We start from the raw sequence: 25,788 nt of genomic DNA on the forward strand, positions 1-25,788 counted from the left end.
ACTATATGTTAGCACATTGGACTACGAGATGCTGTAAGCTTCTCTTGCATCACTTTAATTAACTGTCAAGATGACATGCTAGGATGTGAAATGCAGTGATTAATTAAAAAAACTATCTGTTAGCACCTGGGAATAGCAGATGCTGTAAGTTTTTGTTGCATCACTTTACTTTAATCTGCAACTGACAAGCTTGTATGTGAAGTGTACAGATTCAATAGAAATATTTTAGTACCAGGGAATAGCAGGTGCTGTAAGATTGTTTGCATCCCTTTAATTTATGTTCAAGCTATCATGTTCAAATTTGAAGTACAGTGAATAATTAGTGCCTCCGTATACCAGCTCCGTATTGTAAGCTTTTATTGCATCATTTAATTACATTCAAGATAACATTCTAGAATGTCAAGTGCAGGGATTAATAAAAAAAATTGTCAGATTGGTCTTTGATCATATTTGCTATGATTAGGCAATTTGAGTAAGTGTTTAAGGCTTACGGCCACACCAGCTTGAGAACGCCCAATCTCATCTGACCTTGGAAGCTAAGCAAGTTTGGGCCTGAATAGTACTGAGGTGGGACCCTACCTAGGAATACCAGGTGCTGTAAGCTTTTCTTGCATCACTTTAATTTACTTTCAAGCTGACATGCTCAAATGTGAAGTGCAGTGATTAATAAAAAAAACTATCTGTTAGCACCTGGGAATAGCAGATGCTGTAAGTTTTTTTTGCATCACTTTCATTTACTCTCCAACTCACATGCCTGAATGTGAAGTGCAGTGATTCCTCAAAAATCTATCTGTTAGCACCTTGGACTACGAGATGCTGTAAGCTTCTCTTGCATCACTTTAATTTACTTTCAAGATGACATGCTAGGATGTGAAGTGCAGTGATTAATTAAAAAAACTATCTGTTAGCACCTGGGAATAGCAAATGCTGTAAGTTTTTGTTGCATCACTTTACTTTAATCTGCAACTGACAAGCTTGTATGTGAAGTGTACAGATTAAATAGAAATATTTTAGTACCAGGGAATAGCAGGTGCTGTAAGATTGTATTGCATCCCTTTAATTTATGTTCAAGCTATCATGTTCAAATTTGAAGTGCAGTGAATAATTAACTCAAACTATCTGTTAGCACCTGGGAATAGCAGATGCTGTAAGTTTTTTTTGCATCACTTTCATTTACTCTCCAACTCACATGCCTGAATGTGAAGTGCAGTGATTCATCAAAAAATTACATGTTAGCACCTTGGACTTCGAGATGCTGTAAGCTTCTCTTGCATCACTTTAATTTACTGTCAAGATGACATGCTAGGATGTGAAATGCAGTGATTAATTAAAAAAACTATCTGTTAGCACCTGGGAATAGCAGATGCTGTAAGTTTTTGTTGCATCACTTTACTTTAATCTGCAACTGACAAGCTTGTATGTGAAGTGTACAGATTAAATAGAAATATTTTAGTACCAGGGAATAGCAGGTGCTGTAAGATTGTATTGCATCCCTTTAATTTATGTTCAAGCTATCATGTTCAAATTTGAAGTGCAGTGAATAATTAACTCAAACTATCTGTTAGCACCTGGGAATAGCAGATGCTGTAAGTTTTTTTTGCATCACTTTCATTTACTCTCCAACTCACATGCCTGAATGTGAAGTGCAGTGATTCATCAAAAAACTATATGTTAGCACATTGGACTACGAGATGCTGTAAGCTTCTCTTGCATCAATTTAATTAATTGTCAAGATGACATGCTAGGATGTGAAATGCAGTGATTAATTAAAAAAACTATCTGTTAGCACCTGGTAATAGCAGATGCTGTAAGTTTTTGTTGCATCACTTTACTTTAATCTGCAACTGACAAGCTTGTATGTGAAGTGTACAGATTAAATAGAAATATTTTAGTACCAGGGAATAGCAGGTGCTGTAAGATTGTTTGCATCCCTTTAATTTATGTTCAAGCTATCATGTTCAAATTTGAAGTACAGTGAATAATTAGTGCCTCCGTATACCAGCTCCGTATTGTAAGCTTTTATTGCATCATTTAATTACATTCAAGATAACATTCTAGAATGTCAAGTGCAGGGATTAATAAAAAAAATTGTCAGATTGGTCTTTGATCATATTTGCTATGATTAGGCAATTTGAGTAAGTGTTTAAGGCTTACGGCCACACCAGCTTGAGAACGCCCAATCTCCTCTGACCTTGGAAGCTAAGCAAGTTTGGGCCTGAATAGTACTGAGGTGGGACCCTACCTAGGAATACCAGGTGCTGTAAGCTTTTCTTGCATCACTTTAATTTACTTTCAAGCTGACATGCTCAAATGTGAAGTGCAGTGATTAATAAAAAAACTATCTGTTAGCACCTGGGAATAGCAGATGCTGTAAGTTTTTTTTGCATCACTTTCATTTACTCTCCAACTCACATGCCTGAATGTGAAGTGCAGTGATTCCTCAAAAATCTATCTGTTAGCACCTTGGACTACAAGATGCTGTAAGCTTCTCTTGCATCACTTTAATTTACTTTCAAGATGACATGCTAGGATGTGAAGTGCAGTGATTAATTAAAAAAACTATCTGTTAGCACCTGGGAATAGCAAATGCTGTAAGTTTTTGTTGCATCACTTTACTTTAATCTGCAACTGACAAGCTTGTATGTGAAGTGTACAGATTAAATAGAAATATTTTAGTACCAGGGAATAGCAGGTGCTGTAAGATTGTATTGCATCCCTTTAATTTATGTTCAAGCTATCATGTTCAAATTTGAAGTGCAGTGAATAATTAACTCAAACTATCTGTTAGCACCTGGGAATAGCAGATGCTGTAAGTTTTTTTTGCATCACTTTCATTTACTCTCCAACTCACATGCCTGAATGTGAAGTGCAGTGATTCATCAAAAAACTATATGTTAGCACATTGGACTACGAGATGCTGTAAGCTTCTCTTGCATCACTTTAATTAACTGTCAAGATGACATGCTAGGATGTGAAATGCAGTGATTAATTAAAAAAACTATCTGTTAGCACCTGGGAATAGCAGATGCTGTAAGTTTTTGTTGCATCACTTTACTTTAATCTGCAACTGACAAGCTTGTATGTGAAGTGTACAGATTAAATAGAAATATTTTAGTACCAGGGAATAGCAGGTGCTGTAAGATTGTTTGCATCCCTTTAATTTATGTTCAAGCTATCATGTTCAAATTTGAAGTACAGTGAATAATTAGTGCCTCCGTATACCAGCTCCGTATTGTAAGCTTTTATTGCATCATTTAATTACATTCAAGATAACATTCTAGAATGTCAAGTGCAGGGATTAATAAAAAAAATTGTCAGATTGGTCTTTGATCATATTTGCTATGATTAGGCAATTTGAGTAAGTGTTTAAGGCTTACGGCCACACCAGCTTGAGAACGCCCAATCTCATCTGACCTTGGAAGCTAAGCAAGTTTGGGCCTGAATAGTACTGAGGTGGGACCCTACCTAGGAATACCAGGTGCTGTAAGCTTTTCTTACATCACTTTAATTTACTTTCAAGCTGACATGCTCAAATGTGAAGTGCAGTGATTAATAAAAAAAACTATCTGTTAGCACCTGGGAATAGCAGATGCTGTAAGTTTTTTTTGCATCACTTTCATTTACTCTCCAACTCACATGCCTGAATGTGAAGTGCAGTGATTCCTCAAAAATCTATCTGTTAGCACCTTGGACCACGAGATGCTGTAAGCTTCTCTTGCATCACTTTAATTTACTTTCAAGATGACATGCTAGGATGTGAAGTGCAGTGATTAATTAAAAAAACTATCTGTTAGCACCTGGGAATAGCAAATGCTGTAAGTTTTTGTTGCATCACTTTACTTTAATCTGCAACTGACAAGCTTGTATGTGAAGTGTACAGATTAAATAGAAATATTTTAGTACCAGGGAATAGCAGGTGCTGTAAGATTGTATTGCATCCCTTTAATTTATGTTCAAGCTATCATGTTCAAATTTGAAGTGCAGTGAATAATTAACTCAAACTATCTGTTAGCACCTGGGATTAGCAGATGCTGTAAGTTTTTTTTGCATCACTTTCATTTACTCTCCAACTCACATGCCTGAATGTGAAGTGCAGTGATTCATCAAAAAACTATATGTTAGCACCTTGGACTACGAGATGCTGTAAGCTTCTCTTGCATCACTTTAATTTACTGTCAAGATGACATGCTAGGATGTGAAATGCAGTGATTAATTAAAAAAACTATCTGTTAGCACCTGGGAATAGCAGATGCTGTAAGTTTTTGTTGCATCACTTTACTTTAATCTGCAACTGACAAGCTTGTATGTGAAGTGTACAGATTAAATAGAAATATTTTAGTACCAGGGAATAGCAGGTGCTGTAAGATTGTATTGCATCCCTTTAATTTATGTTCAAGCTATCATGTTCAAATTTGAAGTGCAGTGAATAATTAACTCAAACTATCTGTTAGCACCTGGGAATAGCAGATGCTGTAAGTTTTTTTTGCATCACTTTCATTTACTCTCCAACTCACATGCCTGAATGTGAAGTGCAGTGATTCATCAAAAAACTATATGTTAGCACATTGGACTACGAGATGCTGTAAGCTTCTCTTGCATCACTTTAATTAACTGTCAAGATGACATGCTAGGATGTGAAATGCAGTGATTAATTAAAAAAACTATCTGTTAGCACCTGGGAATAGCAGATGCTGTAAGTTTTTGTTGCATCACTTTACTTTAATCTGCAACTGACAAGCTTGTATGTGAAGTGTACAGATTAAATAGAAATATTTTAGTACCAGGGAATAGCAGGTGCTGTAAGATTGTTTGCATCCCTTTAATTTATGTTCAAGCTATCATGTTCAAATTTGAAGTACAGTGAATAATTAGTGCCTCCGTATACCAGCTCCGTATTGTAAGCTTTTATTGCATCATTTAATTACATTCAAGATAACATTCTAGAATGTCAAGTGCAGGGATTAATAAAAAAAATTGTCAGATTGGTCTTTGATCATATTTGCTATGATTAGGCAATTTGAGTAAGCGTTTAAGGCTTACGGCCACACCAGCTTGAGAACGCCCAATCTCATCTGACCTTGGAAGCTAAGCAAGTTTGGGCCTGAATAGTACTGAGGTGGGACCCTACCTAGGAATACCAGGTGCTGTAAGCTTTTCTTGCATCACTTTAATTTACTTTCAAGCTGACATGCTCAAATGTGAAGTGCAGTGATTAATAAAAAAAACTATCTGTTAGCACCTGGGAATAGCAGATGCTGTAAGTTTTTTTTGCATCACTTTCATTTACTCTCCAACTCACATGCCTGAATGTGAAGTGCAGTGATTCCTCAAAAATCTATCTGTTAGCACCTTGGACTACGAGATGCTGTAAGCTTCTCTTGCATCACTTTAATTTACTTTCAAGATGACATGCTAGGATGTGAAGTGCAGTGATTAATTAAAAAAACTATCTGTTAGCACCTGGGAATAGCAAATGCTGTAAGTTTTTGTTGCATCACTTTACTTTAATCTGCAACTGACAAGCTTGTATGTGAAGTGTACAGATTAAATAGAAATATTTTAGTACCAGGGAATAGCAGGTGCTGTAAGATTGTATTGCATCCCTTTAATTTATGCTCAAGCTATCATGTTCAAATTTGAAGTGCAGTGAATAATTAACTCAAACTATCTGTTAGCACCTGGGAATAGCAGATGCTGTAAGTTTTTCTTGCATCACTTTAATTTACTTTCAAGCTGACATGCTCAAATGTGAAGTGCAGTGATTAATAAAAAAAACTATCTGTTAGCACCTGGGAATAGCAGATGCTGTAAGTTTTTTTTGCATCACTTTCATTTACTCTCCAACTCACATGCCTGAATGTGAAGTGCAGTGATTCCTCAAAAATCTATCTGTTAGCACCTTGGACTACGAGATGCTGTAAGCTTCTCTTGCATCACTTTAATTTACTTTCAAGATGACATGCTAGGATGTGAAGTGCAGTGATTAATTAAAAAAACTATCTGTTAGCACCTGGGAATAGCAAATGCTGTAGGTTTTTGTTGCATCACTTTACTTTAATCTGCAACTGACAAGCTTGTATGTGAAGTGTACAGATTAAATAGAAATATTTTAGTACCAGGGAATAGCAGGTGCTGTAAGATTGTATTGCATCCCTTTAATTTATGCTCAAGCTATCATGTTCAAATTTGAAGTGCAGTGAATAATTAACTCAAACTATCTGTTAGCACCTGGGAATAGCAGATGCTGTAAGTTTTTTTTGCATCACTTTCATTTACTCTCCAACTCACATGCCTGAATGTGAAGTGCAGTGATTCATCAAAAAACTATATGTTAGCACCTTGGACTACGAGATGCTGTAAGCTTCTCTTGCATCACTTTAATTTACTGTCAAGATGACATGCTAGGATGTGAAATGCAGTGATTAATTAAAAAAACTATCTGTTAGCACCTGGGAATAGCAGATGCTGTAAGTTTTTGTTGCATCACTTTACTTTAATCTGCAACTGACAAGCTTGTATGTGAAGTGTACAGATTAAATAGAAATATTTTAGTACCAGGGAATAGCAGGTGCTGTAAGATTGTATTGCATCCCTTTAATTTATGTTCAAGCTATCATGTTCAAATTTGAAGTGCAGTGAATAATTAACTCAAACTATCTGTTAGCACCTGGGAATAGCAGATGCTGTAAGTTTTTTTTGCATCACTTTCATTTACTCTCCAACTCACATGCCTGAATGTGAAGTGCAGTGATTCATCAAAAAACTATATGTTAGCACATTGGACTACGAGATGCTGTAAGCTTCTCTTGCATCAATTTAATTAACTGTCAAGATGACATGCTAGGATGTGAAATTCAGTGATTAATTAAAAAAACTATCTGTTAGCACCTGGGAATAGCAGATGCTGTAAGTTTTTGTTGCATCACTTTACTTTAATCTGCAACTGACAAGCTTGTATGTGAAGTGTACAGATTAAATAGAAATATTTTAGTACCAGGGAATAGCAGGTGCTGTAAGATTGTTTGCATCCCTTTAATTTATGTTCAAGCTATCATGTTCAAATTTGAAGTACAGTGAATAATTAGTGCCTCCGTATACCAGCTCCGTATTGTAAGCTTTTATTGCATCATTTAATTACATTCAAGATAACATTCTAGAATGTCAAGTGCAGGGATTAATAAAAAAAATTGTCAGATTGGTCTTTGATCATATTTGCTATGATTAGGCAATTTGAGTAAGTGTTTAAGGCTTACGGCCACACCAGCTTGAGAACGCCCAATCTCCTCTGACCTTGGAAGCTAAGCAAGTTTGGGCCTGAATAGTACTGAGGTGGGACCCTACCTAGGAATACCAGGTGCTGTAAGCTTTTCTTGCATTACTTTAATTTACTTTCAAGCTGACATGCTCAAATGTGAAGTGCAGTGATTAATAAAAAAACTATCTGTTAGCACCTGGGAATAGCAGATGCTGTAAGTTTTTTTTGCATCACTTTCATTTACTCTCCAACTCACATGCCTGAATGTGAAGTGCAGTGATTCCTCAAAAATCTATCTGTTAGCACCTTGGACTACGAGATGCTGTAAGCTTCTCTTGCATCACTTTAATTTACTTTCAAGATGACATGCTAGGATGTGAAGTGCAGTGATTAATTAAAAAAACTATCTGTTAGCACCTGGGAATAGCAAATGCTGTAAGTTTTTGTTGCATCACTTTACTTTAATCTGCAACTGACAAGCTTGTATGTGAAGTGTACAGATTAAATAGAAATATTTTAGTACCAGGGAATAGCAGGTGCTGTAAGATTGTATTGCATCCCTTTAATTTATGTTCAAGCTATCATGTTCAAATTTGAAGTGCAGTGAATAATTAACTCAAACTATCTGTTAGCACCTGGGAATAGCAGATGCTGTAAGTTTTTTTTGCATCACTTTCATTTACTCTCCAACTCACATGCCTGAATGTGAAGTGCAGTGATTCATCAAAAAACTATATGTTAGCACATTGGACTACAAGATGCTGTAAGCTTCTCTTGCATCACTTTAATTAACTGTCAAGATGACATGCTAGGATGTGAAATGCAGTGATTAATTAAAAAAACTATCTGTTAGCACCTGGGAATAGCAGATGCTGTAAGTTTTTGTTGCATCACTTTACTTTAATCTGCAACTGACAAGCTTGTATGTGAAGTGTACAGATTAAATAGAAATATTTTAGTACCAGGGAATAGCAGGTGCTGTAAGATTGTTTGCATCCCTTTAATTTATGTTCAAGCTATCATGTTCAAATTTGAAGTACAGTGAATAATTAGTGCCTCCGTATACCAGCTCCGTATTGTAAGCTTTTATTGCATCATTTAATTACATTCAAGATAACATTCTAGAATGTCAAGTGCAGGGATTAATAAAAAAAATTGTCAGATTGGTCTTTGATCATATTTGCTATGATTAGGCAATTTGAGTAAGTGTTTAAGGCTTACGGCTACACCAGCTTGAGAACGCCCAATCTCATCTGACCTTAGAAGCTAAGCAAGTTTGGGCCTGGATAGTACTGAGGTGAGACCCTACCTATGTATACCAGGTGCTGTAAGCTTTTCTTACATCACTTTAATTTACTTTCAAGCTGACATGCTCAAATGTGAAGTGCAGTGATTAATAAAAAAAACTATCTGTTAGCACCTGGGAATAGCAGATGCTGTAAGTTTTTTTTGCATCACTTTCATTTACTCTCCAACTCACATGCCTGAATGTGAAGTGCAGTGATTCCTCAAAAATCTATCTGTTAGCACCTTGGACCACGAGATGCTGTAAGCTTCTCTTGCATCACCTTAATTTACTTTCAAGATGACATGCTAGGATGTGAAGTGCAGTGATTAATTAAAAAAACTATCTGTTAGCACCTGGGAATAGCAAATGCTGTAAGTTTTTGTTGCATCACTTTACTTTAATCTGCAACTGACAAGCTTGTATGTGAAGTGTACAGATTAAATAGAAATATTTTAGTACCAGGGAATAGCAGGTGCTGTAAGATTGTATTGCATCCCTTTAATTTATGTTCAAGCTATCATGTTCAAATTTGAAGTGCAGTGAATAATTAACTCAAACTATCTGTTAGCACCTGGGATTAGCAGATGCTGTAAGTTTTTTTTGCATCACTTTCATTTACTCTCCAACTCACATGCCTGAATGTGAAGTGCAGTGATTCATCAAAAAACTATATGTTAGCACCTTGGACTACGAGATGCTGTAAGCTTCTCTTGCATCACTTTAATTTACTGTCAAGATGACATGCTAGGATGTGAAATGCAGTGATTAATTAAAAAAACTATCTGTTAGCACCTGGGAATAGCAGATGCTGTAAGTTTTTGTTGCATCACTTTACTTTAATCTGCAACTGACAAGCTTGTATGTGAAGTGTACAGATTAAATAGAAATATTTTAGTACCAGGGAATAGCAGGTGCTGTAAGATTGTATTGCATCCCTTTAATTTATGTTCAAGCTATCATGTTCAAATTTGAAGTGCAGTGAATAATTAACTCAAACTATCTGTTAGCACCTGGGAATAGCAGATGCTGTAAGTTTTTTTTGCATCACTTTCATTTACTCTCCAACTCACATGCCTGAATGTGAAGTGCAGTGATTCATCAAAAAACTATATGTTAGCACATTGGACTACGAGATGCTGTAAGCTTCTCTTGCATCACTTTAATTAACTGTCAAGATGACATGCTAGGATGTGAAATGCAGTGATTAATTAAAAAAACTATCTGTTAGCACCTGGGAATAGCAGATGCTGTAAGTTTTTGTTGCATCACTTTACTTTAATCTGCAACTGACAAGCTTGTATGTGAAGTGTACAGATTAAATAGAAATATTTTAGTACCAGGGAATAGCAGGTGCTGTAAGATTGTTTGCATCCCTTTAATTTATGTTCAAGCTATCATGTTCAAATTTGAAGTACAGTGAATAATTAGTGCCTCCGTATACCAGCTCCGTATTGTAAGCTTTTATTGCATCATTTAATTACATTCAAGATAACATTCTAGAATGTCAAGTGCAGGGATTAATAAAAAAAATTGTCAGATTGGTCTTTGATCATATTTGCTATGATTAGGCAATTTGAGTAAGCGTTTAAGGCTTACGGCCACACCAGCTTGAGAACGCCCAATCTCATCTGACCTTGGAAGCTAAGCAAGTTTGGGCCTGAATAGTACTGAGGTGGGACCCTACCTAGGAATACCAGGTGCTGTAAGCTTTTCTTGCATCACTTTAATTTACTTTCAAGCTGACATGCTCAAATGTGAAGTGCAGTGATTAATAAAAAAAACTATCTGTTAGCACCTGGGAATAGCAGATGCTGTAAGTTTTTTTTGCATCACTTTCATTTACTCTCCAACTCACATGCCTGAATGTGAAGTGCAGTGATTCCTCAAAAATCTATCTGTTAGCACCTTGGACTACGAGATGCTGTAAGCTTCTCTTGCATCACTTTAATTTACTTTCAAGATGACATGCTAGGATGTGAAGTGCAGTGATTAATTAAAAAAACTATCTGTTAGCACCTGGGAATAGCAAATGCTGTAAGTTTTTGTTGCATCACTTTACTTTAATCTGCAACTGACAAGCTTGTATGTGAAGTGTACAGATTAAATAGAAATATTTTAGTACCAGGGAATAGCAGGTGCTGTAAGATTGTATTGCATCCCTTTAATTTATGCTCAAGCTATCATGTTCAAATTTGAAGTGCAGTGAATAATTAACTCAAACTATCTGTTAGCACCTGGGAATAGCAGATGCTGTAAGTTTTTCTTGCATCACTTTAATTTACTTTCAAGCTGACATGCTCAAATGTGAAGTGCAGTGATTAATAAAAAAAACTATCTGTTAGCACCTGGGAATAGCAGATGCTGTAAGTTTTTTTTGCATCACTTTCATTTACTCTCCAACTCACATGCCTGAATGTGAAGTGCAGTGATTCCTCAAAAATCTATCTGTTAGCACCTTGGACTACGAGATGCTGTAAGCTTCTCTTGCATCACTTTAATTTACTTTCAAGATGACATGCTAGGATGTGAAGTGCAGTGATTAATTAAAAAAACTATCTGTTAGCACCTGGGAATAGCAAATGCTGTAGGTTTTTGTTGCATCACTTTACTTTAATCTGCAACTGACAAGCTTGTATGTGAAGTGTACAGATTAAATAGAAATATTTTAGTACCAGGGAATAGCAGGTGCTGTAAGATTGTATTGCATCCCTTTAATTTATGCTCAAGCTATCATGTTCAAATTTGAAGTGCAGTGAATAATTAACTCAAACTATCTGTTAGCACCTGGGAATAGCAGATGCTGTAAGTTTTTTTTGCATCACTTTCATTTACTCTCCAACTCACATGCCTGAATGTGAAGTGCAGTGATTCATCAAAAAACTATATGTTAGCACCTTGGACTACGAGATGCTGTAAGCTTCTCTTGCATCACTTTAATTTACTGTCAAGATGACATGCTAGGATGTGAAATGCAGTGATTAATTAAAAAAACTATCTGTTAGCACCTGGGAATAGCAGATGCTGTAAGTTTTTGTTGCATCACTTTACTTTAATCTGCAACTGACAAGCTTGTATGTGAAGTGTACAGATTAAATAGAAATATTTTAGTACCAGGGAATAGCAGGTGCTGTAAGATTGTATTGCATCCCTTTAATTTATGTTCAAGCTATCATGTTCAAATTTGAAGTGCAGTGAATAATTAACTCAAACTATCTGTTAGCACCTGGGAATAGCAGATGCTGTAAGTTTTTTTTGCATCACTTTCATTTACTCTCCAACTCACATGCCTGAATGTGAAGTGCAGTGATTCATCAAAAAACTATATGTTAGCACATTGGACTACGAGATGCTGTAAGCTTCTCTTGCATCAATTTAATTAACTGTCAAGATGACATGCTAGGATGTGAAATTCAGTGATTAATTAAAAAAACTATCTGTTAGCACCTGGGAATAGCAGATGCTGTAAGTTTTTGTTGCATCACTTTACTTTAATCTGCAACTGACAAGCTTGTATGTGAAGTGTACAGATTAAATAGAAATATTTTAGTACCAGGGAATAGCAGGTGCTGTAAGATTGTTTGCATCCCTTTAATTTATGTTCAAGCTATCATGTTCAAATTTGAAGTACAGTGAATAATTAGTGCCTCCGTATACCAGCTCCGTATTGTAAGCTTTTATTGCATCATTTAATTACATTCAAGATAACATTCTAGAATGTCAAGTGCAGGGATTAATAAAAAAAATTGTCAGATTGGTCTTTGATCATATTTGCTATGATTAGGCAATTTGAGTAAGTGTTTAAGGCTTACGGCCACACCAGCTTGAGAACGCCCAATCTCCTCTGACCTTGGAAGCTAAGCAAGTTTGGGCCTGAATAGTACTGAGGTGGGACCCTACCTAGGAATACCAGGTGCTGTAAGCTTTTCTTGCATTACTTTAATTTACTTTCAAGCTGACATGCTCAAATGTGAAGTGCAGTGATTAATAAAAAAACTATCTGTTAGCACCTGGGAATAGCAGATGCTGTAAGTTTTTTTTGCATCACTTTCATTTACTCTCCAACTCACATGCCTGAATGTGAAGTGCAGTGATTCCTCAAAAATCTATCTGTTAGCACCTTGGACTACGAGATGCTGTAAGCTTCTCTTGCATCACTTTAATTTACTTTCAAGATGACATGCTAGGATGTGAAGTGCAGTGATTAATTAAAAAAACTATCTGTTAGCACCTGGGAATAGCAAATGCTGTAAGTTTTTGTTGCATCACTTTACTTTAATCTGCAACTGACAAGCTTGTATGTGAAGTGTACAGATTAAATAGAAATATTTTAGTACCAGGGAATAGCAGGTGCTGTAAGATTGTATTGCATCCCTTTAATTTATGTTCAAGCTATCATGTTCAAATTTGAAGTGCAGTGAATAATTAACTCAAACTATCTGTTAGCACCTGGGAATAGCAGATGCTGTAAGTTTTTTTTGCATCACTTTCATTTACTCTCCAACTCACATGCCTGAATGTGAAGTGCAGTGATTCATCAAAAAACTATATGTTAGCACATTGGACTACAAGATGCTGTAAGCTTCTCTTGCATCACTTTAATTAACTGTCAAGATGACATGCTAGGATGTGAAATGCAGTGATTAATTAAAAAAACTATCTGTTAGCACCTGGGAATAGCAGATGCTGTAAGTTTTTGTTGCATCACTTTACTTTAATCTGCAACTGACAAGCTTGTATGTGAAGTGTACAGATTAAATAGAAATATTTTAGTACCAGGGAATAGCAGGTGCTGTAAGATTGTTTGCATCCCTTTAATTTATGTTCAAGCTATCATGTTCAAATTTGAAGTACAGTGAATAATTAGTGCCTCCGTATACCAGCTCCGTATTGTAAGCTTTTATTGCATCATTTAATTACATTCAAGATAACATTCTAGAATGTCAAGTGCAGGGATTAATAAAAAAAATTGTCAGATTGGTCTTTGATCATATTTGCTATGATTAGGCAATTTGAGTAAGTGTTTAAGGCTTACGGCCACACCAGCTTGAGAACGCCCAATCTCCTCTGACCTTGGAAGCTAAGCAAGTTTGGGCCTGAATAGTACTGAGGTGGGACCCTACCTAGGAATACCAGGTGCTGTAAGCTTTTCTTGCATCACTTTAATTTACTTTCAAGCTGACATGCTCAAATGTGAAGTGCAGTGATTAATAAAAAAACTATCTGTTAGCACCTGGGAATAGCAGATGCTGTAAGTTTTTTTTGCATCACTTTCATTTACTCTCCAACTCACATGCCTGAATGTGAAGTGCAGTGATTCCTCAAAAATCTATCTGTTAGCACCTTGGACTACGAGATGCTGTAAGCTTCTCTTGCATCACTTTAATTTACTTTCAAGATGACATGCTAGGATGTGAAGTGCAGTGATTAATTAAAAAAACTATCTGTTAGCACCTGGGAATAGCAAATGCTGTAAGTTTTTGTTGCATCACTTTACTTTAATCTGCAACTGACAAGCTTGTATGTGAAGTGTACAGATTAAATAGAAATATTTTAGTACCAGGGAATAGCAGGTGCTGTAAGATTGTATTGCATCCCTTTAATTTATGTTCAAGCTATCATGTTCAAATTTGAAGTGCAGTGAATAATTAACTCAAACTATCTGTTAGCACCTGGGAATAGCAGATGCTGTAAGTTTTTTTTGCATCACTTTCATTTACTCTCCAACTCACATGCCTGAATGTGAAGTGCAGTGATTCATCAAAAAACTATATGTTAGCACATTGGACTACGAGATGCTGTAAGCTTCTCTTGCATCACTTTAATTAACTGTCAAGATGACATGCTAGGATGTGAAATGCAGTGATTAATTAAAAAAACTATCTGTTAGCACCTGGGAATAGCAGATGCTGTAAGTTTTTGTTGCATCACTTTACTTTAATCTGCAACTGACAAGCTTGTATGTGAAGTGTACAGATTAAATAGAAATATTTTAGTACCAGGGAATAGCAGGTGCTGTAAGATTGTTTGCATCCCTTTAATTTATGTTCAAGCTATCATGTTCAAATTTGAAGTACAGTGAATAATTAGTGCCTCCGTATACCAGCTCCGTATTGTAAGCTTTTATTGCATCATTTAATTACATTCAAGATAACATTCTAGAATGTCAAGTGCAGGGATTAATAAAAAAAATTGTCAGATTGGTCTTTGATCATATTTGCTATGATTAGGCAATTTGAGTAAGTGTTTAAGGCTTACGGCCACACCAGCTTGAGAACGCCCAATCTCCTCTGACCTTGGAAGCTAAGCAAGTTTGGGCCTGAATAGTACTGAGGTGGGACCCTACCTAGGAATACCAGGTGCTGTAAGCTTTTCTTGCATCACTTTAATTTACTTTCAAGCTGACATGCTCAAATGTGAAGTGCAGTGATTAATAAAAAAACTATCTGTTAGCACCTGGGAATAGCAGATGCTGTAAGTTTTTTTTGCATCACTTTCATTTACTCTCCAACTCACATGCCTGAATGTGAAGTGCAGTGATTCCTCAAAAATCTATCTGTTAGCACCTTGGACTACGAGATGCTGTAAGCTTCTCTTGCATCACTTTAATTTACTTTCAAGATGACATGCTAGGATGTGAAGTGCAGTGATTAATTAAAAAAACTATCTGTTAGCACCTGGGAATAGCAAATGCTGTAAGTTTTTGTTGCATCACTTTACTTTAATCTGCAACTGACAAGCTTGTATGTGAAGTGTACAGATTAAATAGAAATATTTTAGTACCAGGGAATAGCAGGTGCTGTAAGATTGTATTGCATCCCTTTAATTTATGTTCAAGCTATCATGTTCAAATTTGAAGTGCAGTGAATAATTAACTCAAACTATCTGTTAGCACCTGGGAATAGCAGATGCTGTAAGTTTTTTTTGCATCACTTTCATTTACTCTCCAACTCACATGCCTGAATGTGAAGTGCAGTGATTCATCAAAAAACTATATGTTAGCACATTGGACTACGAGATGCTGTAAGCTTCTCTTGCATCACTTTAATTAACTGTCAAGATGACATGCTAGGATGTGAAATGCAGTGATTAATTAAAAAAACTATCTGTTAGCACCTGGGAATAGCAGATGCTGTAAGTTTTTGTTGCATCACTTTACTTTAATCTGCAACTGACAAGCTTGTATGTGAAGTGTACAGATTAAATAGAAATATTTTAGTACCAGGGAATAGCAGGTGCTGTAAGATTGTTTGCATCCCTTTAATTTATGTTCAAGCTATCATGTTCAAATTTGAAGTACAGTGAATAATTAGTGCCTCCGTATACCAGCTCCGTATTGTAAGCTTTTATTGCATCATTTAATTACATTCAAGATAACATTCTAGAATGTCAAGTGCAGGGATTAATAAAAAAAATTGTCAGATTGGTCTTTGATCATATTTGCTATGATTAGGCAATTTGAGTAAGTGTTTAAGGCTTACGGCCACACCAGCTTGAGAACGCCCAATCTCATCTGACCTTGGAAGCTAAGCAAGTTTGGGCCTGAATAGTACTGAGGTGGGACCCTACCTAGGAATACCAGGTGCTGTAAGCTTTTCTTACATCACTTTAATTTACTTTCAAGCTGACATGCTCAAATGTGAAGTGCAGTGATTAATAAAAAAAACTATCTGTTAGCACCTGGGAATAGCAGATGCTGTAAGTTTTTTTTGCATCACTTTCATTTACTCTCCAACTCACATGCCTGAATGTGAAGTGCAGTGATTCCTCAAAAATCTATCTGTTAGCACCTTGGACCACGAGATGCTGTAAGCTTCTCTTGCATCACTTTAATTTACTTTCAAGATGACATGCTAGGATGTGAAGTGCAGTGATTAATTAAAAAAACTATCTGTTAGCACCTGGGAATAGCAAATGCTGTAAGTTTTTGTTGCATCACTTTACTTTAATCTGCAACTGACAAGCTTGTATGTGAAGTGTACAGATTAAATAGAAATATTTTAGTACCAGGGAATAGCAGGTGCTGTAAGATTGTATTGCATCCCTTTAATTTATGTTCAAGCTATCATGTTCAAATTTGAAGTGCAGTGAATAATTAACTCAAACTATCTGTTAGCACCTGGGAATAGCAGATGCTGTAAGTTTTTTTTGCATCACTTTCATTTACTCTCCAACTCACATGCCTGAATGTGAAGTGCAGTGATTCATCAAAAAACTATATGTTAGCACATTGGACTACGAGATGCTGTAAGCTTCTCTTGCATCACTTTAATTAACTGTCAAGATGACATGCTAGGATGTGAAATGCAGTGATTAATTAAAAAAACTATCTGTTAGCACCTGGGAATAGCAGATGCTGTAAGTTTTTGTTGCATCACTTTACTTTAATCTGCAACTGACAAGCTTGTATGTGAAGTGTACAGATTAAATAGAAATATTTTAGTACCAGGGAATAGCAGGTGCTGTAAGATTGTTTGCATCCCTTTAATTTATGTTCAAGCTATCATGTTCAAATTTGAAGTACAGTGAATAATTAGTGCCTCCGTATACCAGCTCCGTATTGTAAGCTTTTATTGCATCATTTAATTACATTCAAGATAACATTCTAGAATGTCAAGTGCAGGGATTAATAAAAAAAATTGTCAGATTGGTCTTTGATCATATTTGCTATGATTAGGCAATTTGAGTAAGTGTTTAAGGCTTACGGCTACACCAGCTTGAGAATGCCCAATCTCATCTGACCTTAGAAGCTAAGCAAGTTTGGGCCTGGATAGTACTGAGGTGAGACCCTACCTATGTATACCAGGTGCTGTAAGCTTTTCTTGCATCACTTTAATTTACTTTCACGCTGACATGCTCAAATGTGAAGTGCAATGATTAATAAAAAAAACTATCTGTTAGCACCTGGGAATAGCAGATGCTGTAAGTTTTTGTTGCATCACTTTACTTTAATCTGCAACTGACAAGCTTGTATGTGAAGTGTACAGATTAAATAGAAATATTTTAGTACCAGGGAATAGCAGGTGCTGTAAGATTGTATTGCATCCCTTTAATTTATGTTCAAGCTATAATGTTCAAATTTGAAGTACAGTGAATAATTAACTCAAACTATCTGTTAGCACCTGGGAATAGCAGATGCTGTACTTTTTTTTGCATCACTTTCATTTACTCTCCAACTCACATGCCTGAATGTGAAGTGCAGTGATTCATCAAAAAACTGTCTGTTAGTGCCTCCGTATTCCAGATGTTGTAAGCTTTTATTGCATCATTTAATTTACATTCAAGATAACATTCTAGAATGTCAATTGCAGGGATTAATAAAAAAAATTGTCAGATTGGTCTTTGATCATATTTGCTATGATTAGGCAATTTGAGTAAGTGTTTAAGGCTTACGGCCATACCAGCTTGAGAATGCCCAATCTCATCTGACCTTGGAAGCTAAGCAAGTTTGGGCCTGGATAGTACTGAGGTGGGACCCTACCTATGTATACCAGGTGCTGTAAGCTTTTCTTGCATCACTTTAATTTACTTTCAAGCTGACATGCTCAAATGTGAAGTGCAATGATTAATAAAAAAAACTATCTGTTAGCACCTGGGAATAGCCGATGCTGTAAGTTTTTTTTGCATCACTTTCATTTACTCTCCAACTCACATGCCTGAATGTGAAGTGCAGTGATTCATCAAAAAACTATATGTTAGCACCTTGGACTACGAGATGCTGTAAGCTTCTCTTGCATCACTTTAATTTACTTTCAAGATGACATGCTAGGATGTGAAGTGCAGTGATTAATTAAAAAAACTATCTGTTAGCACCTGGGAATAGCAAATGCTGTAAGTTTTTGTTGCATCACTTTACTTTAATCTGCAACTGACAAGCTTGTATGTGAAGTGTACAGATTAAATAGAAATATTTTAGTACCAGGGAATAGCAGGTGCTGTAAGATTGTATTGCATCCCTTTAATTTATGTTCAAGCTATCATGTTCAAATTTGAAGTGCAGTGAATAATTAACTCAAACTATCTGTTAGCACCTGGGATTAGCAGATGCTGTAAGTTTTTTTTGCATCACTTTCATTTACTCTCCAACTCACATGCCTGAATGTGAAGTGCAGTGATTCATCAAAAAACTATATGTTAGCACCTTGGACTACGAGATGCTGTAAGCTTCTCTTGCATCACTTTAATTTACTGTCAAGATGACATGCTAGGATGTGAAATGCAGTGATTAATTAAAAAAACTATCTGTTAGCACCTGGGAATAGCAGATGCTGTAAGTTTTTGTTGCATCACTTTACTTTAATCTGCAACTGACAAGCTTGTATGTGAAGTGTACAGATTAAATAGAAATATTTTAGTACCAGGGAATAGCAGGTGCTGTAAGATTGTATTGCATCCCTTTAATTTATGTTCAAGCTATCATGTTCAAATTTGAAGTGCAGTGAATAATTAACTCAAACTATCTGTTAGCACCTGGGAATAGCAGATGCTGTAAGTTTTTTTTGCATCACTTTCATTTACTCTCCAACTCACATGCCTGAATGTGAAGTGCAGTGATTCATCAAAAAACTATATGTTAGCACATTGGACTACGAGATGCTGTAAGCTTCTCTTGCATCACTTTAATTAACTGTCAAGATGACATGCTAGGATGTGAAATGCAGTGATTAATTAAAAAAACTATCTGTTAGCACCTGGGAATAGCAGATGCTGTAAGTTTTTGTTGCATCACTTTACTTTAATCTGCAACTGACAAGCTTGTATGTGAAGTGTACAGATTAAATAGAAATATTTTAGTACCAGGGAATAGCAGGTGCTGTAAGATTGTTTGCATCCCTTTAATTTATGTTCAAGCTATCATGTTCAAATTTGAAGTACAGTGAATAATTAGTGCCTCCGTATACCAGCTCTGTATTGTAAGCTTTTATTGCATCATTTAATTACATTCAAGATAACATTCTAGAATGTCAAGTGCAGGGATTAATAAAAAAAATTGTCAGATTGGTCTTTGATCATATTTGCTATGATTAGGCAATTTGAGTAAGCGTTTAAGGCTTACGGCCACACCAGCTTGAGAACGCCCAATCTCATCTGACCTTGGAAGCTAAGCAAGTTTGGGCCTGAATAGTACTGAGGTGGGACCCTACCTAGGAATACCAGGTGCTGTAAGCTTTTCTTGCATCACTTTAATTTACTTTCAAGCTGACATGCTCAAATGTGAAGTGCAGTGATTAATAAAAAAAACTATCTGTTAGCACCTGGGAATAGCAGATGCTGTAAGTTTTTTTTGCATCACTTTCATTTACTCTCCAACTCACATGCCTGAATGTGAAGTGCAGTGATTCCTCAAAAATCTATCTGTTAGCACCTTGGACTACGAGATGCTGTAAGCTTCTCTTGCATCACTTTAATTTACTTTCAAGATGACATGCTAGGATGTGAAGTGCAGTGATTAATTAAAAAAACTATCTGTTAGCACCTGGGAATAGCAAATGCTGTAAGTTTTTGTTGCATCACTTTACTTTAATCTGCAACTGACAAGCTTGTATGTGAAGTGTACAGATTAAATAGAAATATTTTAGTACCAGGGAATAGCAGGTGCTGTAAGATTGTATTGCATCCCTTTAATTTATGCTCAAGCTATCATGTTCAAATTTGAAGTGCAGTGAATAATTAACTCAAACTATCTGTTAGCACCTGGGAATAGCAGATGCTGTAAGTTTTTTTTGCATCACTTTCATTTACTCTCCAACTCACATGCCTGAATGTGAAGTGCAGTGATTCATCAAAAAACTATATGTTAGCACCTTGGACTACGAGATGCTGTAAGCTTCTCTTGCATCACTTTAATTTACTGTCAAGATGACATGCTAGGATGTGAAATGCAGTGATTAATTAAAAAAACTATCTGTTAGCACCTGGGAATAGCAGATGCTGTAAGTTTTTGTTGCATCACTTTACTTTAATCTGCAACTGACAAGCTTGTATGTGAAGTGTACAGATTAAATAGAAATATTTTAGTACCAGGGAATAGCAGGTGCTGTAAGATTGTATTGCATCCCTTTAATTTATGTTCAAGCTATCATGTTCAAATTTGAAGTGCAGTGAATAATTAACTCAAACTATCTGTTAGCACCTGGGAATAGCAGATGCTGTAAGTTTTTTTTGCATCACTTTCATTTACTCTCCAACTCACATGCCTGAATGTGAAGTGCAGTGATTCATCAAAAAACTATATGTTAGCACATTGGACAACGAGATGCTGTAAGCTTCTCTTGCATCAATTTAATTAACTGTCAAGATGACATGCTAGGATGTGAAATTCAGTGATTAATTAAAAAAACTATCTGTTAGCACCTGGGAATAGCAGATGCTGTAAGTTTTTGTTGCATCACTTTACTTTAATCTGCAACTGACAAGCTTGTATGTGAAGTGTACAGATTAAATAGAAATATTTTAGTACCAGGGAATAGCAGGTGCTGTAAGATTGTTTGCATCCCTTTAATTTATGTTCAAGCTATCATGTTCAAATTTGAAGTACAGTGAATAATTAGTGCCTCCGTATACCAGCTCCGTATTGTAAGCTTTTATTGCATCATTTAATTACATTCAAGATAACATTCTAGAATGTCAAGTGCAGGGATTAATAAAAAAAATTGTCAGATTGGTCTTTGATCATATTTGCTATGATTAGGCAATTTGAGTAAGTGTTTAAGGCTTACGGCCACACCAGCTTGAGAACGCCCAATCTCCTCTGACCTTGGAAGCTAAGCAAGTTTGGGCCTGAATAGTACTGAGGTGGGACCCTACCTAGGAATACCAGGTGCTGTAAGCTTTTCTTGCATCACTTTAATTTACTTTCAAGCTGACATGCTCAAATGTGAAGTGCAGTGATTAATAAAAAAAACTATCTGTTAGCACCTGGGAATAGCAGATGCTGTAAGTTTTTTTTGCATCACTTTCATTTACTCTCCAACTCACATGCCTGAATGTGAAGTGCAGTGATTCCTCAAAAATCTATCTGTTAGCACCTTGGACTACGAGATGCTGTAAGCTTCTCTTGCATCACTTTAATTTACTTTCAAGATGACATGCTAGGATGTGAAGTGCAGTGATTAATTAAAAAAAACTATCTGTTAGCACCTGGGAATAGCAAATGCTGTAAGTTTTTGTTGCATCACTTTACTTTAATCTGCAACTGACAAGCTTGTATGTGAAGTGTACAGATTAAATAGAAATATTTTAGTACCAGGGAATAGCAGGTGCTGTAAGATTGTATTGCATCCCTTTAATTTATGTTCAAGCTATCATGTTCAAATTTGAAGTGCAGTGAATAATTAACTCAAACTATCTGTTAGCACCTGGGAATAGCAGATGCTGTAAGTTTTTTTTGCATCACTTTCATTTACTCTCCAACTCACATGCCTGAATGTGAAGTGCAGTGATTCATCAAAAAACTATATGTTAGCACATTGGACTACGAGATGCTGTAAGCTTCTCTTGCATCACTTTAATTTACTGTCAAGATGACATGCTAGGATGTGAAATGCAGTGATTAATTAAAAAAACTATCTGTTAGCACCTGGGAATAGCAGATGCTGTAAGTTTTTGTTGCATCACTTTACTTTAATCTGCAACTGACAAGCTTGTATGTGAAGTGTACAGATTAAATAGAAATATTTTAGTACCAGGGAATAGCAGGTGCTGTAAGATTGTATTGCATCCCTTTAATTTATGTTCAAGCTATCATGTTCAAATTTGAAGTGCAGTGAATAATTAACTCAAACTATCTGTTAGCACCTGGGAATAGCAGATGCTGTAAGTTTTTTTTGCATCACTTTCATTTACTCTCCAACTCACATGCCTGAATGTGAAGTGCAGTGATTCATCAAAAAACTATATGTTAGCACATTGGACTACGAGATGCTGTAAGCTTCTCTTGCATCACTTTAATTAACTGTCAAGATGACATGCTAGGATGTGAAATGCAGTGATTAATTAAAAAAACTATCTGTTAGCACCTGGGAATAGCAGATGCTGTAAGTTTTTGTTGCATCACTTTACTTTAATCTGCAACTGACAAGCTTGTATGTGAAGTGTACAGATTAAATAGAAATATTTTAGTACCAGGGAATAGCAGGTGCTGTAAGATTGTTTGCATCCCTTTAATTTATGTTCAAGCTATCATGTTCAAATTTGAAGTACAGTGAATAATTAGTGCCTCCGTATACCAGCTCCGTATTGTAAGCTTTTATTGCATCATTTAATTACATTCAAGATAACATTCTAGAATGTCAAGTGCAGGGATTAATAAAAAAAATTGTCAGATTGGTCTTTGATCATATTTGCTATGATTAGGCAATTTGAGTAAGCGTTTAAGGCTTACGGCCACACCAGCTTGAGAACGCCCAATCTCATCTGACCTTGGAAGCTAAGCAAGTTTGGGCCTGAATAGTACTGAGGTGGGACCCTACCTAGGAATACCAGGTGCTGTAAGCTTTTCTTGCATCACTTTAATTTACTTTCAAGCTGACATGCTCAAATGTGAAGTGCAGTGATTAATAAAAAAAACTATCTGTTAGCACCTGGGAATAGCAGATGCTGTAAGTTTTTTTTGCATCACTTTCATTTACTCTCCAACTCACATGCCTGAATGTGAAGTGCAGTGATTCCTCAAAAATCTATCTGTTAGCACCTTGGACTACGAGATGCTGTAAGCTTCTCTTGCATCACTTTAATTTACTTTCAAGATGACATGCTAGGATGTGAAGTGCAGTGATTAATTAAAAAAACTATCTGTTAGCACCTGGGAATAGCAAATGCTGTAAGTTTTTGTTGCATCACTTTACTTTAATCTGCAACTGACAAGCTTGTATGTGAAGTGTACAGATTAAATAGAAATATTTTAGTACCAGGGAATAGCAGGTGCTGTAAGATTGTATTGCATCCCTTTAATTTATGCTCAAGCTATCATGTTCAAATTTGAAGTGCAGTGAATAATTAACTCAAACTATCTGTTAGCACCTGGGAATAGCAGATGCTGTAAGTTTTTTTTGCATCACTTTCATTTACTCTCCAACTCACATGCCTGAATGTGAAGTGCAGTGATTCATCAAAAAACTATATGTTAGCACCTTGGACTACGAGATGCTGTAAGCTTCTCTTGCATCACTTTAATTTACTGTCAAGATGACATGCTAGGATGTGAAATGCAGTGATTAATTAAAAAAACTATCTGTTAGCACCTGGGAATAGCAGATGCTGTAAGTTTTTGTTGCATCACTTTACTTTAATCTGCAACTGACAAGCTTGTATGTGAAGTGTACAGATTAAATAGAAATATTTTAGTACCAGGGAATAGCAGGTGCTGTAAGATTGTATTGCATCCCTTTAATTTATGTTCAAGCTATCATGTTCAAATTTGAAGTGCAGTGAATAATTAACTCAAACTATCTGTTAGCACCTGGGAATAGCAGATGCTGTAAGTTTTTTTTGCATCACTTTCATTTACTCTCCAACTCACATGCCTGAATGTGAAGTGCAGTGATTCATCAAAAAACTATATGTTAGCACATTGGACTACGAGATGCTGTAAGCTTCTCTTGCATCAATTTAATTAACTGTCAAGATGACATGCTAGGATGTGAAATTCAGTGATTAATTAAAAAAACTATCTGTTAGCACCTGGGAATAGCAGATGCTGTAAGTTTTTGTTGCATCACTTTACTTTAATCTGCAACTGACAAGCTTGTATGTGAAGTGTACAGATTAAATAGAAATATTTTAGTACCAGGGAATAGCAGGTGCTGTAAGATTGTTTGCATCCCTTTAATTTATGTTCAAGCTATCATGTTCAAATTTGAAGTACAGTGAATAATTAGTGCCTCCGTATACCAGCTCCGTATTGTAAGCTTTTATTGCATCATTTAATTACATTCAAGATAACATTCTAGAATGTCAAGTGCAGGGATTAATAAAAAAAATTGTCAGATTGGTCTTTGATCATATTTGCTATGATTAGGCAATTTGAGTAAGTGTTTAAGGCTTACGGCCACACCAGCTTGAGAACGCCCAATCTCCTCTGACCTTGGAAGCTAAGCAAGTTTGGGCCTGAATAGTACTGAGGTGGGACCCTACCTAGGAATACCAGGTGCTGTAAGCTTTTCTTGCATCACTTTAATTTACTTTCAAGCTGACATGCTCAAATGTGAAGTGCAGTGATTAATAAAAAAAACTATCTGTTAGCACCTGGGAATAGCAGATGCTGTAAGTTTTTTTTGCATCACTTTCATTTACTCTCCAACTCACATGCCTGAATGTGAAGTGCAGTGATTCCTCAAAAATCTATCTGTTAGCACCTTGGACTACGAGATGCTGTAAGCTTCTCTTGCATCACTTTAATTTACTTTCAAGATGACATGCTAGGATGTGAAGTGCAGTGATTAATTAAAAAAAACTATCTGTTAGCACCTGGGAATAGCAAATGCTGTAAGTTTTTGTTGCATCACTTTACTTTAATCTGCAACTGACAAGCTTGTATGTGAAGTGTACAGATTAAATAGAAATATTTTAGTACCAGGGAATAGCAGGTGCTGTAAGATTGTATTGCATCCCTTTAATTTATGTTCAAGCTATCATGTTCAAATTTGAAGTGCAGTGAATAATTAACTCAAACTATCTGTTAGCACCTGGGAATAGCAGATGCTGTAAGTTTTTTTTGCATCACTTTCATTTACTCTCCAACTCACATGCCTGAATGTGAAGTGCAGTGATTCATCAAAAAACTATATGTTAGCACATTGGACTACGAGATGCTGTAAGCTTCTCTTGCATCACTTTAATTTACTGTCAAGATGACATGCTAGGATGTGAAATGCAGTGATTAATTAAAAAAACTATCTGTTAGCACCTGGGAATAGCAGATGCTGTAAGTTTTTGTTGCATCACTTTACTTTAATCTGCAACTGACAAGCTTGTATGTGAAGTGTACAGATTAAATAGAAATATTTTAGTACCAGGGAATAGCAGATGCTGTAAGTTTTTGTTGCATCACTTTACTTTAATCTGCAACTGACAAGCTTGTATGTGAAGTGTACAGATTAAATAGAAATATTTTAGTACCAGGGAATAGCAGGTGCTGTAAGATTGTATTGCATCCCTTTAATTTATGTTCAAGCTATCATGTTCAAATTTGAAGTGCAATGAATAATTAACTCAAACTATCTGTTAGCACCTGGGAATAGCAGATGCT

General features: G+C 36.0%; 17 pseudogenes; all 17 read left to right on the plus strand.

Annotated features, from left to right (window-relative positions):
- Positions 1-485: 485 nt before the first annotated feature.
- LOC145646465 (5S ribosomal RNA) lies at positions 486-604 on the plus strand (annotated as a pseudogene).
- A 1,544-nt stretch (positions 605-2,148) lies between these two features.
- On the plus strand, positions 2,149-2,267 carry LOC145648624 (5S ribosomal RNA; annotated as a pseudogene).
- Positions 2,268-3,371: 1,104 nt separating this feature from the next.
- Positions 3,372-3,490, plus strand: LOC145646466 (5S ribosomal RNA; annotated as a pseudogene).
- Positions 3,491-5,034: 1,544 nt separating this feature from the next.
- LOC145646467 (5S ribosomal RNA) lies at positions 5,035-5,153 on the plus strand (annotated as a pseudogene).
- Positions 5,154-7,247: 2,094 nt separating this feature from the next.
- LOC145648625 (5S ribosomal RNA) lies at positions 7,248-7,366 on the plus strand (annotated as a pseudogene).
- Positions 7,367-8,470: 1,104 nt separating this feature from the next.
- LOC145645071 (5S ribosomal RNA) lies at positions 8,471-8,589 on the plus strand (annotated as a pseudogene).
- A 1,544-nt stretch (positions 8,590-10,133) lies between these two features.
- LOC145646468 (5S ribosomal RNA) lies at positions 10,134-10,252 on the plus strand (annotated as a pseudogene).
- Positions 10,253-12,346: 2,094 nt separating this feature from the next.
- On the plus strand, positions 12,347-12,465 carry LOC145648626 (5S ribosomal RNA; annotated as a pseudogene).
- A 1,104-nt stretch (positions 12,466-13,569) lies between these two features.
- LOC145648627 (5S ribosomal RNA) lies at positions 13,570-13,688 on the plus strand (annotated as a pseudogene).
- Positions 13,689-14,792: 1,104 nt separating this feature from the next.
- On the plus strand, positions 14,793-14,911 carry LOC145648628 (5S ribosomal RNA; annotated as a pseudogene).
- A 1,104-nt stretch (positions 14,912-16,015) lies between these two features.
- On the plus strand, positions 16,016-16,134 carry LOC145646469 (5S ribosomal RNA; annotated as a pseudogene).
- Positions 16,135-17,239: 1,105 nt separating this feature from the next.
- On the plus strand, positions 17,240-17,358 carry LOC145645542 (5S ribosomal RNA; annotated as a pseudogene).
- A 569-nt stretch (positions 17,359-17,927) lies between these two features.
- On the plus strand, positions 17,928-18,046 carry LOC145649426 (5S ribosomal RNA; annotated as a pseudogene).
- Positions 18,047-19,590: 1,544 nt separating this feature from the next.
- Positions 19,591-19,709, plus strand: LOC145646471 (5S ribosomal RNA; annotated as a pseudogene).
- A 1,544-nt stretch (positions 19,710-21,253) lies between these two features.
- On the plus strand, positions 21,254-21,372 carry LOC145648630 (5S ribosomal RNA; annotated as a pseudogene).
- Positions 21,373-22,917: 1,545 nt separating this feature from the next.
- Positions 22,918-23,036, plus strand: LOC145646472 (5S ribosomal RNA; annotated as a pseudogene).
- Positions 23,037-24,580: 1,544 nt separating this feature from the next.
- Positions 24,581-24,699, plus strand: LOC145648631 (5S ribosomal RNA; annotated as a pseudogene).
- Positions 24,700-25,788: the final 1,089 nt, after the last annotated feature.

Source organism: Electrophorus electricus, chromosome 13 (assembly GCF_041902795.1).
Source record: "Electrophorus electricus isolate QZ-2024a chromosome 13, ASM4190279v1, whole genome shotgun sequence".
NCBI lineage: Eukaryota > Metazoa > Chordata > Actinopteri > Gymnotiformes > Gymnotidae > Electrophorus > Electrophorus electricus.